Here is an 18,521-nt window from a genome sequence, read left to right as displayed (position 1 = left end):
TTCCACTGAAGCTTGATAGACACACCGAAGTTACCCTGGCACGACTCAGAATAGGACACACTTATGGCACACACAAACACCTTTTGCCTGCTACAGACCCACCGACGTGCACACGCTGCGGTGAGAACCTAACCGTCCTACATGTCCTTATCCAATGTCCTGAACTTCACCGAGACCGATTGGCTCATTTTAGAGAACTCTACTCACACCATATACCACCCCATCCCTCGATGTTCTTATCAGAGGATGCACTTTTTAACTTTAAAAGAGTGCTTAATTATCTTGCGCAAGTTAACTTTCTCGGCATCATCTCATACCATCCTAACCTTCAGATTATGCCTCACAGGTGAGGCACGGTCTGATGCACAAAAGTATGTCTGAGCCCTTGCGCTTCTTGCGTAAGCAAGAATTGTACACCAAGGGACTTGGACAATCGAGAATAATGTAACATGTGTGCCTGTAGCAAATGCATTTAATGCCTTGTATTTATCTTAGTAATTATTTTAGAATCCATCCACTAGTATTTAAAGACATATCTTACGAGTAGGCCTCTATACAGCCTTTATTTTAAATCATAGTCCTAAACTCACAATTATACTAAATCATAACACATGTCCTGGCGCTCTTTGGCCTTAGATGCCCTTGCGCCATTAAACATCAATCATCAATCAATCTTGCTTATGGGTTTAAGGGTTATTGCAGGGTTTCATGATGGACGCTCTTTCACATTATTTTATTTCCCACCTTATCTAACCCATATTATGTGTATATGGTTCCGGGCATCTGCCAGCGTCGCGGCGAGCCGTAACTCAAGGAAATAATGAAGCAAACGGATAAGTTAAACGCAATTGGCGTTTTCTCCGGCCGCAACTCGTTCCATGAGAGTACAGACCAGCTGAGTAACAGCCGCATCCCTCTCCTGGTCCCAGGATCAGCCTAAACAAAGAAGGTTGAACTAACAAAAGCAACAGCTGTGCGCGTGACGGTTGAATAGATGGTGACAACTGAACGCATCTCGAGTTAATCGCGCGGGTCCGGAATCTATGAGAAAACTGTCCTTCACATAACAAGAGATGCCGATAACTACCGCCATCTAAAAGGAGTGAAAAAGGCAGCATAATGCTGACCGATGAACAGCTGTCAAGTCTCAACATTGATCTGGCGGCGCTTTAGGAATGTGTGAGGAGTGGTGGCGTGGGTGGGGGGGGGGGGTATGCCACCTGATTTCGGGGGGGGGGGGGCGGGCCCCCCCGGGGCCCCCCGGGCCCCTCCTGGGTACGTGCCTGCTCCTAGGTGGAAGATTGACACAGCTGACTGGGAGAAATTCCGAACCCTAACTAGTATATTATGGGATGACATGTCATCGTTAGGAATTGATGCTGCTGTTGAGTATTTTACAGCCTTTATAATAGAAGCCGCATCAAAATGCATATCAGAAGTAAATGGCCTGGCATGCAAACGGCGTGTCCCGTGGTGGAACGACGATTGTAGGATTGCTCGTAAAAAACAAAACAAAGCGTGGGGGTTGCTACGCGCCTCTCCCACTGCGGAGAATCTTATTAACTTTAAGAAAGTAAAGTCCCAAGGCAGGAGAACCCGCCGACAGGCTAGAAGAGAAAGTTGGGCGAAGTTTTTATCGAGTATAAACTCCTATACAGATGAGGCCAAAGCCTGGAACAAGGTTAATAGGATAAGAGAGCGACAAACATATTCACTCCCTCTGGTAAACACACAGGGCGATACACTGAAAGACCAGGCAGACTCACTTGGGGAGCACTTTGAGCGAGTGTCGAGCTCAACGCACTATTCCCAATCCTTTCTTAAACATAAAGAAATAGTAGAGCGTAAGCCAATCATACGAAACTCCAGGCAGAATGAACCGTATAACCGGCCTTTCGGTATTGCCGAGTTGAGAGCTGCCTTGAACACATGCAAAAGCACTGCACCGGGACCTGACAGAGTCATGTATGACATGATTAGGAACCTACATACTGACGCACAAGTTACACTTCTTACACTATTCAACACTATTTGGGCTTCGGGATACCTCCCATCCACATGGAAAGAAGCGATTGTGGTTCCTGTTCTAAAGCAGGGAAAAGACCCTCCCTTGGCAACAAGTTATTGTCCGATAGCTCTAACAAACTGTATGTGTAAGATTTTTGAAAAAAATGATAAATCGCAGACTTATACATTTCCTTGAGCTCAACAATATGCTCGATCCTTATCAGTGTGGCTTCAGAGAAGGGCGGTCGACAACCGATTATCTGGTGCGCATTGAAGGAAATATCCGCGATGCATTTATACATGGACAGTATTTCCTATCGATATTCCTTGACATGGAAAAAGCGTATGACACGGCATGGCGTTACGGGATCTTGCGAGACTTGTCGGAGGTGGGCATCCGTGGAAATATGCTGAACATAATTGAACGCTATTTGTCGGATCGTAGCTACCGCGTGAAAATCGGCAACGTATTGTCGCGACCTTTTATACAGGAAACAGGTCTACCCCTGGGAGGGGTACTCAGCTGCACTCTCTTTATCATTAAAATGAACACACTTCGTCCTCCACTGCCACCGGCCATTTTTTATTCCGTCTACGTAGATGATATACAGATAGGTTTCAAATCTTGCAACCTTACAGTGTGTGAAAGACAGGTACAGCAGGGCTTAAACAAGGTGTCCAAGTGGGTAGACCAAAATGGATTTAAAATCAACCCGCACAAGAGCTCTTGTGTTCTCTTCACAAGAAAGAGAGGCCTGGTACCTGATCCCTGTGTAGAACTGGGTGGACAACAAATTCCCTTCAAGAAAGAGCACAAATTTCTAGGTGTTATTCTCGACTCCAGGTTCACTTTCATTTCACACATAAAATAACTTAAAGAAAAATGTCTAAAAACCATGAACTTAAAGTTCTATCCCACACTACATGGGGTAGCGACAGGAGGTGCCTCTTAAATCTTTACAGGAGCCTAGTTAGATCACGACTAGATTATGGTGCCGTAGTATATCACTCTGCTGCACCGAGTGCGCTAAAGATGTTAGACCCCGTTCATCATCTGGGTATCCGCCTGGCCACTGGCGCATTTAGAACAAGCCCGGTGGAAAGTCTATATGCAGAGTCAGACGAGTGGTCACTACATTTTCAGAGAACGTACATCAGCTTTACCTATTTTCTCAACGTGCGCTCCAATAAAGAACATCTGTTTCAAAACTGTTACCGACTTGACGTGTGAAACACTTTTTCATAATAAACCCTCTATGAGACTTCCTTTCTCACTGCGTGCAAGAGCACTTAGCACGGAAATGGATGACCCTGTTCTCGAACATCGCCTAATGCCTCCAGCTAAGCTATTACCGCCCTGGGAGTGGCAGGTGATAGATTGTGACGTATCCTTTGTAGAGGTCACAGAGCACGCACCTGACCTCGAGATCGCTATGCATTTCCGTGAACTTCAATCGAAGTACAGCTGCTCCGAATACTACAGACGCGTCAAAATCACATGCTGGTGTATCTTATGCTGCTGTTGGTCCCTCTCTTTCTGAATCTGACTTATTGAACCCGTAAACAAGTATCTTTACTGCAGAAACCTATGCAGTGCTGTCTGCAGTAAAACATACACAGAAATTAAAACTCGACAGAGCAATTGTATACACAGACTCGCTAAGTCTCGTAAAAGCATTAATTTCATTACAAAAGCTTAAAAATCCTGTTTTCATTGAACTTTACTCCCTCTTATGCAGTATTTATCTATCACATATACATGTAGTGATATGCTAGGTACCTGGCCATAGAGGTATCGAGGGTAATGTACTGGCTGATAAAATGGCCACATCACTCGCATCACTAAACACGTTTCCTACAGCTGCTATTCCTGTTAGATCTGAAGCCTTTCTTGCGCAAGAAACTGCGACAACACTGGCAACGCATGTGGAACGCAGAAATAAACAATAAACTACACTTTATAAAGCCACAGTTAGGTGTTTGGCCCTCCCCAACAAAATCACGGCGAACAGATGTCCTTTTCTGCCGCCTCAGAATAGGGCACACATTTGGTACTCACAATTTTCTGCTTACTGGAGATGAACCGCCAACCTGTGGTCGATGTGGCGAGAGGCTGACCGTCCTCCACGTCCTCTTGGAGTGTCGCAAAGCCGAATCTGAAAGAAACATTTTCCTCTTGCATATCGTTATTGCATACCTCTTCACCCAGCTATGTTTCTTGGTAAGGAACCATTTTTCAACACCAATGTAGTCCTCAATTTTTTAAATGAGGTTGTCCTACATGTTATTAGCCCAATAAATTCGTAGCGCATCCTTTTTCCAGAGGATGCCGCTGTGATAGTTGTTTTATATAGCACATGCCTCCAGGCCCTTGTGTCGCAAGGGCTCTAACGAGGCCATGGTGCTCTAGTGAATTTTAGAAACTTGTGCGATTTTGTATATCATATCATTATTTTGAAATGCACCTCAGTGCTCATAGTACGCGTCATTTGTCATCGCCATAATTTTATTACACGTACATTTTACGCACTTTACAGCGACTATATTTTAGGCCCTTTTACAGCCACGTCACATTAACTCCATAGAACCCATCACTCCACTGCGAAATCATTAACGCTTGCATGGCGCTCTTTGGCCATACCTGGCCCTTGCGCCAATAAAAACCGCACATTCATTCATTCATTGTTTCGAACGTGCCTCGCAGCTCGGACGCTGCCGCGTCGCTGTTATCGCTGTCATTGCCACTCATTGCTGCGCGTGATTAAAAAACAATGCAAAATGCCTTGCGACGGGGCGACTCCGCGCCGCGTCGTTTGCTCACCGCCACGGTAATTTGCGGTTCGCGACGTACATGTGCCACGGTCCTAACGTGTAAGCTGTCGCTGTAAGGTGGTCCGACGGCAGCGCGCCGCGCGTCTCAAGGTGGCGCACGCGACTAGGAGGAGGCTTGCGATTTTGTGGCGAGTGGACGTGCTTTTCGGGGCTCCGTGGTGGCGACGAAATCATAAGTTTTTGTGCATGCTTTGAGCTTGCTTCTGTTTTTGATTTGCTGATTTCTTGCCTTTAAATAGTAATTGGGTGGTTTTCTTTTCTTTCCCCTTTTTTGTCGTATTTTGTGTGCGCGGGTGTGTTACGTGCACATTTGGTTTTGCAGGATGGTTAGAGCGTCCTTTCGCGCCATGTGCTTCAACACGTGCAGTCGGGTGGGACGTTGCGTATTTGTAGCGTATAAATGGTAGCTTGGAGGTGGCAAGAATAATAGCCATTAGTGGTTTTACTGTGCGTGTTTTGATAGGAAAGTGAGAGCGTGGTCGCGTGGTTGAGCGCGTGTGAGAGCGTGTCATACCTTGGGTCTCCGCGGCATTGATTGCTTTTGAAACAGTGGTGAGAGTTGCTTTGCGACATTTTGAGGATTTGGATCCTGTGCATATGAGTTTTTGCTAAAAGGCACTTGCTCTGCATTATTGTAGTATTATAGTATTTGCATCAGAAAAAGCCGTGCAATACATGACAAGAAAGCCGGGAAAGCAGGCAGTGCGCGGGGGTCCCTCAAGGCAGATGAGGGGACGGGTGAGAATGGAGAGGGATCGAATCAACCGGCACAAACTGTGATGTCGATGCTAGGCTGCAGAAAATGGAGGCTTTCCAGGAAGAGCTTGTTAAACAGGTGGAAGAGCTCAAAAATGAGCTAAATCGGGAGCGTGATGCACGGGAGGTAGTTGAAAAAAGACTTGAAGCAGCCAAGGAAAAGCTGAACAGGGCCGCCATTGTGAACAAGAATGTGCTTGACAATGGAACGCAGTCCCCCGACGTGACAGGAGAGGGAGTACTGGCAAAGTACGTGGAATGCTTGCAACGTGAAGGGTTAGCTGGAAAGAGCGGCACCTTCCTTGAGGCCGCCACGCGGAAAAAGCAGGAGCACAGGGGACAATGCCCCTTGTCGAGTCCGAATCACGCGGAAAAGGACAAAGGGAAGCAGGGAAAGGTAGGAGAGAGTGAAAGGGTGATTATCGCCGGCGACTCAAACCTGGCTAGGGGCTCAGAAGCAATTGTGGAGAGGGTGAAAGGCGATAAAAGAGTGGCGGTAGGGACATTTCCAGGGCGGACACTGGGTTCTGTCACGGAGCGAGCAAACCCCGCAGGGGCGTCTGCGTCAGCAGGCGTTCGGTGTTTTGCGACACCACGTACCCGAACACACGAGCGTTGGACCCTCCCGCGTGTAGCCGTGCGCGGCTTAACCGTGTCTGGGGAAAGGGGGATCCTGGCGGTTGAGCCAATGCCGGGTGTTCGGACCTTTAAGGCCCCCCGGCCGAGGCAACACACCTCTTTGGCCTCTGCTTCACACAGATGGCACCTTCAGATTGCCCCACTTAGGGGAAATCGGCAGTCGCCTTTTCCTGTCTCTCTCTACCCTCATCTTCGTCTTTCTCTTCCACTTTTAATCTTTCTTGTCCTCTCATATTTTCCATTCTCTTCGATTTTTCCTGGCGGCAAGGGTTAACCTAGTGTGGCTGTCCTACCTTGGGTATATCATATTGGGTTATAGTAACGGCATACTGCTGGCGCTGTGCAGACTTGTTCACAAGTTCTGCCAAATCCGTGGTGGGTGGCAGACGCCGTTGCCCAACAAATCACTCTTTTCTATGGGATCCTCGAACCCTTTTTCAACCGATCGTGCCTCGAAAAGGATACGCACCGATGCAACCTCGCTATTCTTGCCCAAGAAAAAAGAAACTTTCCCGAAATTCCACGTCCTTCACTGTGAACAATCATCGACAAAAGCAAGAGCAATTTCACCATTCCTTGTGGCCAAGTGCCTAAAAGAGACCATTGGAACTGGTTATAAGGTAGCAAAGATGGCAAATGGGGATTCACTCCTCGAACTAAAAGACAAGGAACAACACAACAGACTCGCACACCTCGTAGTCTTTGGTAACATCCCTGTTTCTGTGAGCGCACATCGAACTATGAACACAGTGAAAGGCGTAGTATCAGATGAAGACCTAATGACATTGAATGAATAACTTCTGGATGGATGGAAGGACCAAGGCGTAATCCATGTGCAGCGCATCAAAATCAGACGGAATGACAACGTAATCCTAACAAAGCATTTGATACTCACTTTCAGCTCGACTACTTTACCCGAGACTCTTGAAACCGGCTATGTAAAACGTCATGTTCGACCTTACATTCCGAACCCGCGACGTTGCTTCACATCTTGCCTTGACTTATGTGCCTATACTACTGCTGCACACTGTCGAATTGTACCATAGGGGGCCGGGCTTAGTCAAGCTGCAGTAATGCAGCTTTTTCCCGCCACCCCCTTTCTCTTTGTTGAGAGATGAAATAAAACTTTGATTTTGATTTGATGTCAGAGATTTGGTCACGCATCCCAGAGCTGCCGAGGGCAGCTTATGCGCGCTAAGTGCGGCACAACCGGTCACTCTGCTGACGACTGCAATAATGAGATACATTGTACGAACTGCTACGGCAGTCACCCTGCATACTCCAGAGCTTGTCCAGCCTGGAAGAAAGACAAGGAAATAATTACTGTAAAATTTAAGGAGAATATAACATTCCGTGAAGCACGACAACGAATCTCCTCGTTATTCTCATTGAAAACATCTTTCGATGAAGTGGTGCAACGGGGGGCGGCACCACAACGGCCTCTGCGGCAGCACGGACCACGCCTAGCGTGTCCAGGCTAACGCCACCCGCCCCTACGATGGGAGCAGCCAACGCTGCCCTGCCATCTCTCAAAGTGTCCACACCAGTGGCCTCTTCAAGATCCGGCAGCAGCCAGGGCACCGCAGAGGCCACAGGGGCCCTGTCAACCTCCGGCCCGGTGGGGACGAAGACTTCGTCGCTTGAGATGAAGTCTACGCGACGCACACATCGCTCCTCTGGAGCGGGTGTCCAGTGCCTCGCAAGAGGCTATGGAAACCAGTCCAAGCCAAGCGACGCAGGCAGCGTCGAAGGAGCGGCGAGGTTCTCTTGACTGCTAAAAAAAAACAGCAATTACAAAGCCTAACAAAGGCTCCGTAAACTCTCCTCCCTTTTGAGAAAGAGCACAATTTTTTTCCAACATGGACGACATCATACAGTGGAATGTTAGAGGACTATTAAGAAACCTAGATGACGTCCAAGAAATTCTCTAAGTTTAATCCTAAAGTGCTGTGTGTGCAAGAAACACATCTAACTTCCAAGCATACCAACTTGCTCCAACAATACATGACTTTCCGGAAAGACCGCGAGGATGCTGTCGCGTCATCTGGCGGTGTAGCCATCATTGCTGATAAAAGTGTCAGCATTTGAAGCTCTAAACGGTCCTTGAGGCACTGGTCCCGTTCGAGCCGTACTTTTAAATAAACTCATTACCATCTGCTCCTTGTTTATACCACCACATTATCAGCTTCACAGACGCGACTTAGAATAATTAATAGATGAGCTCCCAGAGCCTTATCTGATTCTTGGTGATTTTAATGCACACAGTAGTTTGTTGGGCGATTCACGCTGTGATGCGTGAGGTCGCGTTATTGAACAGCTGCTCATTTCCTCTGGAGCATGTCTCTTGAATACGGAGCCCACGTATTTTAACATGGCTAACAAGTCAGCATTTTATCGCCGACGCTTTTACCCTATTTTAAATGGAATGTGCTTAATAACACGTATGGGAGTGACCACTTCCCAATAATCCTAAGTACGCCGAAACAAGATCAACTTCCCCCGCAGGTCCCTCGGCGGAAGGTTGACTCAGCCGATTGGGAACGGTACCGAACTCTTACTCACATGACGTGGACTGAGCTGTCCGGTATAACCATAGATGATGATGTTACATATTTTACAGCTTTTATACTTGATGCCGCCTGTAAATGTATTACTCAAGCAAGCGGCATGGGTTCCATGGAACGATACATGTAGGCAAGCACGGTGGAACCAGAACAAAGCGTGGGCGCTGCTTCGCGATTCACCAGCAGCAGAAAGCCTGGAAAAATTTAAGCATGTCAAATCCCAGGCAAGGAGAACGCACCGACAAGCAAGATGAGTGTTGGGCAAAGTTTATATCAAGCATCAACTCGTGCACAGATGAGAAAAGTCTGGAATCGAGTGAAGAAGAGAGAGAGAATCAACTTTTGTACTGAGCCCTTAGTGACGGTTGGTGCGCGCTGGCACCAGATGTCAGCGCGCACTCAGGTCCTTCTTCTCAGGTCCCATATGCGTCCAGCAGTTCCTGGCCCCTAGCCGCCCTGGGTCGGTAGGTCGGGGCTGGACAACAAGGTCTCCCATCGCTCGGGGGGGGGGGGCGCTGCGGAGGGGGGGGGGGGTTCTTGAGCTTAGTGCACTCTGCAAGGATGTGCGGTAGAGTGCCTTTTGACCGTCTGCAAAAAGGGCATGAAGTGTCATGCTCTGTTGGGAACATCTTGTGCAAGAGCACGGGATGCGCTAGCGACCCCGCTTGCGTGCGTCTCACGATCGTTTGCTGCATTCGGCTGAGTTGCGGATGCGGACGGGGAAGCCTACATCTGCCGCTTCTGTACATTTGCGTGATTTCTTTGTAACTTGTCACGGGGTACGGTAGCTCTGGCTCTTCCTCGGCCCGGATTGACAGTTCTCGGGCATAGTGTTCGGCGAGTGCGTTGCCTTCCACTTGAGAGTGAGCCGGGACCCACACGAGCTCAACGGCCCGTCCCGGTGATTTGCATTTGGTGAGGATCGCTAGTGCCGCGGGAGAGATCTTCCCCTTGCGGTAGCTTGCGGAGGCGGTCTGGGAGTCTGTGACCACGGTCCTCACTCCCGGTTGTGCGAGTGCGAGGGCCACGGCCACTTCTGCTTCGGCTGTACTGGTCGTCCGTATCGACGCGCCTGTGACCAGTTTATCGATGGTGGTGACGACCGCCGTTGCTCTGGTTCCGTGCTTGGGAAGCGAGGCGTCCGCGTAGAGAACCTCTGGGTCCTCTTCCAGCTGTCGAGCCAGTGCCTTGGCCCGCGCAGAACGTTTATCGTCGTTCCTCCCCGGCTGCATGTTCCGGGGGAGGGGCTTGGTCTTAATAATGTCTCTCCACGTTGTGGGGAGCGGCTCCGTTGTCGGTTGCTGTTCAATTTGCCATCCTGTCTTGCGTAGGACGGCCCGACCGTGCTCTGTCTGGCTCAGCCTTATACTCTCTGGTGGGATAGGTGTGCTTCCACCAGGTGTGCTTCCACCGTGTTGTGGGCACAAATTTCCAGCAGCTTCTGCGTTGACGAGTAGACTGGGATGCCCATGGCGAGTTTGACTGCTTTCCTTATCGTCGTGTTCAGCGTCTCGCGGTTCACCTTCGCAAGCTGGAGGTACGGGGCGGAGTACGTTACGCGTGACACGACGAATGCCTGCACCAGGCGCAGTGCGTCTTCTTTTTTGATTCCTCTGTTCCGGTTGGTGACTCTCCGGATCATGCTCAGGACTTGCTCTGATGTGGGCTTGATTTTGTTGACGGCTGCGTGCGCCTTGCCGTTGCTGCGCAACAGCAGGTCCAGTATCCGGATCTGCTGCGTTGGCTTGATCTCTGTGCCGTCGATGGTGATGATTATGTTCGGCGGCGGCTCCACAGGCTCTGACCGTTCATTTCCTATCCGGATAGTTGCTGTTCTATTGGTTAGGAAATCTTTAATATAGCCGTAGGTCTTGCGGCCACACCCCGTCTTGCGCAGGTTCTCGAGCACGCTGGCGTGGGACACGTTGTCGAAGGCCCTCTTGAGGTCCAAAGCCGGTATACCCCGGGGCGCGTGCCTCGTTGCTCTTTTAATCAATAGTTCGTGTAATTAGATCAGGACGTCTCTGGTGCTCAGGTGCTGGCGGAATCCATACATGGTCGCCGGCATCTGATTTGTCTCGTCCAGGTGTGCTTGAAGTCTTCTGAGAACCATGTGTTACATGACCTTGCCCACATAGGACGTGAGCGAGATAGGGCGCATGTTCTCGATCGTCGGAGGTTTGCCGGATTTAGGTATGAACCGTACCTCGGCCTCTTTCCATTCTGCGGGCAACTTCGAGCTTTCCCAGGTTCTGTTGATGTGACCCAGGAACCCGCGTGCCGCCGCATCACTCATGTTATTGAGCAGCTTGTATGTAATGGCGTCCGTTCCGGGTGCGCTCGTCATATTACTTTCGTCTATGGCTGTTAACTCCGTGATGGTGAACGGTTCATCAAATGCCGGATTTTCCGGTCCCCCGTACTCATCCGGTATCGGAAATCGCCCTCTCTCCGTCTTGAGGTAGGTCGCCTTGAGGTCTTCAATAAGCCTTTGGCCGTTGCCATCGTAAGCGTTCAGAACTTTGGTGAGGTTGCGGTCTTGCTGTTCAACGGGTCGATCAGGTGTCTGAGCAGGCACCAGGTCTTGCGCGCCGACAGCTTTCCCTGCAGCCCGTCGCACGTACTCATCCAGTTCTCTCGGCACAGCTTGGTTGCGTATTCAGCGATCTGTTTGTTGAGGAGCGCGATGCGTTTGACGAGCTTCTTGTTTCGACGTTGACGCTTCCATCTTCGCGTGAGCGAGTGCCGCGCCGCCCACATGTGTGCTAGCTTGGCGTCGACGAAGGGCGTCTGCATCGTCGTCACAACTTCTTGAGTAAATCTGTCGAGCGCGATCTCTTGTTCTCGCGCCCATTCTGGGTACGTTTGATGTCTGCCCTCCTCCGCGTTTTCTCCGGAGGTCTCGTTTTCTTCGTCCGTGTGCTTGCGCATTCGGTCCCAGTCGGTGATCCGGGCTTTGCCGAGGGCTGCCCGGAACCTTGGTCCCTTGATCGTTACACTTATGATGCTGTGGTCGGAGCCCAGGTCTACGTCTTCGTTCCGCCAGGCCGCTTCTAGGGAGCCCGCCATCCACGACAGGTCCGGGGTGGTGACCCTGTTGACTCTGTTTCCCTTTCGGGTGACGACGCCCGGTTCATTAAGGAGCGCCATTTCTTGGTCCTCCATTGCCTTTGCTAGAGCCTTGCCTCGTTTAGATCGGTATTTGTAACCCCATGTAGTGTGAGGGCGTTGAAGTCGCCTAGGACCAGGAGCGGCCTGTTCCCCGCCAACCTCTTCGCCTGGCTCACTGTTGTTTCAAAGTCGTACTGCCTTTGTGACGGCCTGCAGTATGCGCTCATCACAAACAGGTTTCCGGCACTGCCAATCGTTTTTGTGTGAACCTCGACCAGCGTGTGTTCGCAGCCCTTTTGCGCCGTGAGGTGCTGGGTGGCTGCTATGTTGGTGCGCACCAGTAACGCCGTCCCGCCTTCCGTCGGATCCGTGTAGGTCACGTAACCCGGTAGTCTGGGTCTGCCGTGTGTCTCTTGCAACGCGATCATATCCGGTTTCTGGTCGAGCCCATCTATGTGAAGTTGTAACTCAGCTTCCTTGGTGCGGATGCCCCTGCAATTCCACTGGTAAATGATCGTTGTTTCCCCCCCGCGCGTTTGCATTTTACTGTTCGGCGTCTGCGCCATCTTCCTTTGACGTTTTGATGCGACCGCGCCTGTACGCGATCGATTCCTTGACTTTATTGGCGCGTTCTTTCCTTAGCGCCGCGAACTTGTTCTTCACGGTTATCGTCGCTGTCTTCGCCGCCAGTCGTTCGTGCTTGACTGACAGGATCTTTAGTTGACCCTCGAAGACTTCTAACCTGACATTCATATTGCCGAGATTCTCGTTGATTTGATTGATGGCTGCGAGTATCGCTGCCAGTTTGCCCTCTTGCGGCGGTTGTTGTTGTTGATGTGACGTCTGCGGTGCCGCTGCTGCCGTCTTGCAGTCAGCGGTGGTTTCAGCGTCCATCGCTTCTTGAACATTCAATGCTTGTTGCATGGGCTTCGCCTCTCCTCTCCGCTCTTGGCGGGGCGAGAGGTGGTCCCACCGCGGCACCTTGCGTTTCTCGTTGGCGTCCTCGGGCGCCGTGCTCGTTTTCCCACGAAACACGCAAGCAGCTATTTGATATCTAAAAGATGTCTTGAACGGCTAATTCAAAAGCCTAGTAGCTGTCTTGATCAAGACATTTTGTAGCCATGGACGTCTAGAAGTACTTCAGTAAGCCCTGCTAACGTTACGCTAAATGTTGGCTAATGGACAGCTTGACAAGAACAACTGAAGACTTTTATTAGACATTCCCTCAAATTTTTGCGGCAGCTGTTACAGTAACACGACGTTTGCCCACAGTTACAATTTATTTTAAACGAGGCATGGACATCAGAAAAAAAAAGTATATTGTCGGATAGAGTGATGCACAGGTAGTTTTTCCAGATGTGAACCATGGGAATAGTGTAGTACAGCCTCATTGGTCAATCAGTGCTTTTTAATTAGGCCAATAAATTGAATGCCGCCTGTCAGAATTATTTTGCAAATAAAACAAGATCTGTATTGTATGCTGATATAATTCCAATGTTCACCCATTGACCTAAACAAGAACATCTCTACGTGAAACACGTCATTATTGACAAAACTTCGCCCTGCTGGGTCTCCACCAAATTGAAATAGTTTCTAGCAAAGAAAAATTTTGTCAGTGATGCTGCAGTTCAGGCAAAAATTACATCCTGGTTTCAGCTACAGGGGGCACAATAGCCTGACATCAGTATACGAAACAGAGCGCTGTGCTGCAATGAATTGTTAAGAAATAAAGGATAGTACACATTTGGAAAAACACCCCGCGAACCACTCCAACTGGCAATATAAATATTATTTTTTTCTGATGTCCATGCTTCATTTAAAAGTAAATTGCAACTTACTTTGTGGGTGCCTTGTAAGGTAACGCCACATGCTTGTACAGCATCACACAGAAATATTGGCCAGTTCTTCGATACACCATCCATTAGCGAATGCCTTGCTCGTTGCATGTTACCGGAACTGAAAGATAAATCATAATGTGCTGTTATTTTTTCATACACTGTACGATGAGTTCTTTCATGCATAAAAGATGATTGCAAGCGAAAATGCAGCAAGACATCTACTTCACACCATGTCACATACTCATACTTTATTAACTAATAAATTAGAAAAGATACAGAAAGTGTAATTAACAAGAGTGACAAATAGCAGCAAAGGTGATCATGGATAAATCTTGAAGATGATTGCCGCCGCTGCCAGAGTAGGCCAGCCTTCGTAGGAGAGCACTTGCTGCCCACCAAAGCTTGCTGTCACAGGCGACGCGTGACGGTTCTTGTAGACATAGGCAAGCAATACCTGCACAGAAAAGGAAAAAAAAGGCAAGGGAGGAAATGGGAATGTTGAAATTGGAACTTCAATTAGCAATATGTGCTAAGTAAGAAGTTTGGCTCACATAAAAAGTAAATTTAAGCACTCCTTTCTCTTAAATTACAGGTATATTAAGGTATGTATGCGATGATGTTGAAAATGACTAGTATATTTCCTATCATAAGAAGCCAACAAACACTGACACCAAGGACAACATAGGGGAAATTACTTGTGCTTAATAAATGAAATTAAAAGAAACTATAAGTTAATGGAAATTAAAGTGGAAGAAAAAACACCTTGCTGCAGGTGGGAACCGAACCCACATCCTTCGCATTTTGCGTGCTATGCTCTACCAATTGAGCTACAGCGGCGTCGTTTTCCCATCCACATTCTTGGGTATTTATGTGATCTAGTAGAACCCTGGGAATGTGAGCCAGCGCCACAACTCAGAGACCTTGTTCCTGGCATATAGTCATGAAGTTGCATAGCAGAGTCAGTCAGCCTTTAAATTATTATATGGTGTTTTGTGGCTAAAAAGCCACTTACCAACCTGTCAAACAAGTCTGAGGAGCTTCCTGCAAAATATAATCAGTTTAAAACAGTAATTCACTCTGCAGGTAAATGATGTACTAACTTAATTAAAAAGTTAAGTAGCGTTTTATATTGTTGAACTAAAAGCAAGTTTGGCATTTTGCACTGCCTAGCTGTTGCCTTTCTTTCAAACTTAAACATGACCCAGTACAGAGTAAGCAGGTAGCATGCAAAGGAGGACTGGTGATAAAGTAGTGTTCCAAAGCAACACTCCCAGCTGGATCAATCACTTTTGTTGATATATTTTCATGTGACCCTAATTGGCTTAGGGCAATACCTCACACAAATCATGCAACACCTTGGATGATGCGTCATACAAAATTGAAAGTATCTCATGATGTGATCAAACGATAACATTGCCCACTGTCTTGGAAGTGCTAACATGCTTTTTGCGTGAGAAAGTGCAAAGTGATTCGTATAGGTGGCAAATTTAACAGTGCATCTATAGCCTCAGGTAATTCTGAGCATCTATGTTGACTTGCAATTGAGAAGCCACTGCACACAAAAAGGTGTATTCAAGTAATAGTCCATGCTGAATAATTACACAGTGAAAAGGCAAATGTGGCAGGCTAATGGGCCAGGGCAAATAGATTGCTAAATTCTGATAACACCTACAATGATATTATTGAAATAGGTGATAAAAAACAGCACAGGTAAAATTGCAGCTATGACAAAATTTTAAAAGCACCTCTGCAAACTGCTGGAACCCTCAGCATCATGCCTGTTCTACACGCACATATGTTGCAGCGCAATCTATATCTCAGACGCAGGCACCTCCACATATCACTTTGTGATCACCTCACAATAAGGTTAAAAAACAGTCTGGCACAAGCTACCTGATGTGATTCATTTTGCAAGCGCCAGCCAAGTGCTGATGATGAGCGAAATTGAAGTTTGTCCTAGTATGGAAGCCTCGGCCCATGTTTTATCAATTCTAGCGGCAAAGCACACCTTATACAGCACACATAAATCTTAAATTAGACTGCTTGCTGATGCTGTACAGTAAATTCCTGTAAAGAAACTAAATCACACAGAACACATTTAGAATACGAAACTAATCAAATACTGACTTGAATACATTTGTGCATTAGGGAAGCAAGGTGTAATGTACACTGTTGTAGCAAATTTTTACTCATGTATAGAATACTTGTATGACACAGCAGAGTTAATTTTTGAGTTCTTACGTAGCGATGACTATCTACAGGTACATTCTGTAAAGCTTAGGGAAACTAATTATTAGTAGAACTGTGTATGTACACTGGCACTGAGAAATTGGTTATAATAGTGGCAGCTTATAATGGACCAGTGCAAAAAAAATGCCCGTTTGTGAGACACCAACTAGCTATTTTGCCACGAAGCGCTCCCTGGCCTTAACTCATATAAAAAGCACTGGGAGGACCAGAGAGGGTACAGTACATTGGCTTACACTGATCATGATGAGGTCTCGTCATCCAGCTAGCGCCAAGGTACAAGAAGGATGTCCAGCCGTCTATAGAGTGAAAGGAACAAAATAAGATAGCATCAAGTCAGTTGAAAGGCAGATTTGCAATTACAAATAAGGTGACCCAGTCACAGTCATTCATTAATAAATGCCAAGCTGCCGTGACTTCACTCCCAGATGAAGCACCTACTAGGTTAAAGGTTTTGCTGCTTATTTAGAACAAAACACAAGTGAAATTTGTACATCAGCAGACGATTTAATTTGGAATTGTATAGATGAAGTAAACATTGCAGTTATATTTTTGTTTTGCTATAAAATGGAAACGCTACAAACTGCATAGTCACTGACACGCGCGCACACGCAAGAACAAAAGGACACAAAATAGGGCGAGTTCAGTCTGGTTCAGTCTGGTTCAGCATTACAGCCAGCACGTCGTCTTCGAATGCACTCCTTTCGGTTGGTTCGTGCTACGTTAACCACAAAGACTAACAAGCAGGGCAAAGTTCTGACTGGTGTTGCGGAAGTCGTGGAGCGCGGTAGTGCTGAACGGCTGAACACAAGCAGAACCCTCGTATAAAAGTAATGACGAAAACTCGCAGGGTAGAAGAGCTCATATATCAAGAATTGTCGCGGGTAACACCTAAAAATATTCACATTGTTGACGAAAAACGAAGTGCAATGTATTTCACTTACCGGAAGAAGTGTTATCCGAACGTGCGGCGTACAAAGACGCACCGAGACACGAAGGCGGCGAACGCAGACCCCCCCATTGCGGTAGTAAGCCGTCGGCGAAAACACGCAATACAGCCGATGTCACGAAGCACTGATGCAAAACACACGGCACACAGCATCAGCACAGCTAAATGACTCCAGTTAATATCCAGTATAAATGTACAGAACGGCTTAGAATGACGCACAACTGGATAACGAACCAACGATCGAGACATTGCGGGCGGCAGTGACGGTTTTTTCAAACTTCCTGCCTCCCAGTGTTTCTAGCACAGAATGAGATGTCCGACAAATTTGGATCGTGCCGCCGAAGTGATCGCAGCGCGGTGGCTCTGTGACACCGCTGTGCAACGCCGGCGTTTCGCTCCTGCTGCTGTCAGTAAACCTGCTGCGCGAGCATAGAATGGTTTCGCGTCGTGTGCGCGCCCCGTATGGAAAACAATAACACACCCTTGATTGTTGAAGTTCTGGTGTGAAATTATCTAATATTAAAGCCAATTAACTTATGTTGCTTCCAACGAGTTCGATTTGTCTGTGGCGTCTTTTATTCGCTAACGCCGACGGCCGACGGTAACCGCACTTATAACACGTCGTTTGGCATTTTATGCACTTTTAGACAAAAAGATCTAGAAAAGTTCTTGAGTTAGACATTCTGAATGCGTTTACCAAAACACTCTAGTGACACCAGTAGTGGGCTTTGCCGCAGATAGAATATAACTAGCATATTCCAAGTGCTGAGGTTATGTTTAGAAGAAATTCTATTTTCAGTCTTATCATAGACCAAGACGTCTATAGCCGTTTGTAGCCGTTTCAAGAAGTTTTTAAGAGGTTCTGTGTTTCGTGGGTTTGGTTATTTTAGTCGCTGAGCTGCCGCTAGCTAGCGCATCTATTTTACTCATGAGCTCTCTGATCTGCACGTTCTGTTCCTGAATCTGGGCGTTTTGCCTTTCGATTAGTCTTTTAAGTTGTGTACATTCGCCGCACTCTTGGCGTGTTGCGGCGTTTTGGTTAGAGGGGGGAGGTGGGGTAGGGTTGGGGGTGGGAACTCTCGTTCCCTAGAGCGACGGAAGACCTGTCGGTCCAGCCCACCTTTTTCTCGGCGAGTATCCCTCGTTGGTTGGACTCGACCTGGGTTCTCGATCTGGTCCGGGACTTCGAACGGGATCCCCGGCGTCTTCCGCTCGAGCTACGACTGCCTCCTTTCCCCATAGTCTCCCAGCGGTGGCTGTCCTTGGAGCCAGCCGATGGCGCCTGGTCGGCCCCGTTCGGGCCACCCCGGGAACGGGATGGGTAACGAACGTATTCCCTGCCCTTAGTAAATAACCACGGAGAAAGCCTGGAATATCGAGCCAACTTTCTTGGTGCACATTTTGTACACATATCGAGCTCCTCACACTACTCTAAAACCTTCCTAAAGTACAAAACGCGAATAGAACGGCAAAAGTTAGAAAGAAAATGTGCAAAAAGTGTGTCGTACAACGAACCATTCTGCATAGCAGAACTGTTGGCAGCACTGAACTGTTGTAATACATCCGCCCCAGGTTCAG

The 18,521-nt window shown here is 47.9% G+C and overlaps 1 protein-coding gene and 1 long non-coding RNA gene across 2 annotated transcripts in view; one reads left to right on the top strand and one right to left on the bottom strand.

Moving 5' to 3' along the window:
- Positions 1 to 18,521, top strand: part of LOC126548146 (putative helicase MOV-10) — a 131,103-nt gene that overhangs the window by 20,699 nt on the left and 91,883 nt on the right. The gene's annotated exons all lie outside the window — the stretch shown is intronic.
- On the bottom strand, positions 4,110 to 18,505 carry LOC129381136 (uncharacterized). The gene is made up of 3 exons (XR_008609375.1): positions 18,064 to 18,505; positions 13,748 to 13,865; positions 4,110 to 4,163 (listed from the first exon to the last, which is right to left on the bottom strand). It is a non-coding gene; the product is annotated as an uncharacterized lncRNA (long non-coding RNA).

Source organism: Dermacentor andersoni, chromosome 1 (assembly GCF_023375885.2).
Source record: "Dermacentor andersoni chromosome 1, qqDerAnde1_hic_scaffold, whole genome shotgun sequence".
Classification (NCBI taxonomy): Eukaryota; Metazoa; Arthropoda; class Arachnida; order Ixodida; family Ixodidae; genus Dermacentor; species Dermacentor andersoni.
Note: the sequence above shows the minus strand (reverse complement) of the source record. Positions and strands in the feature narration are given on the sequence as shown.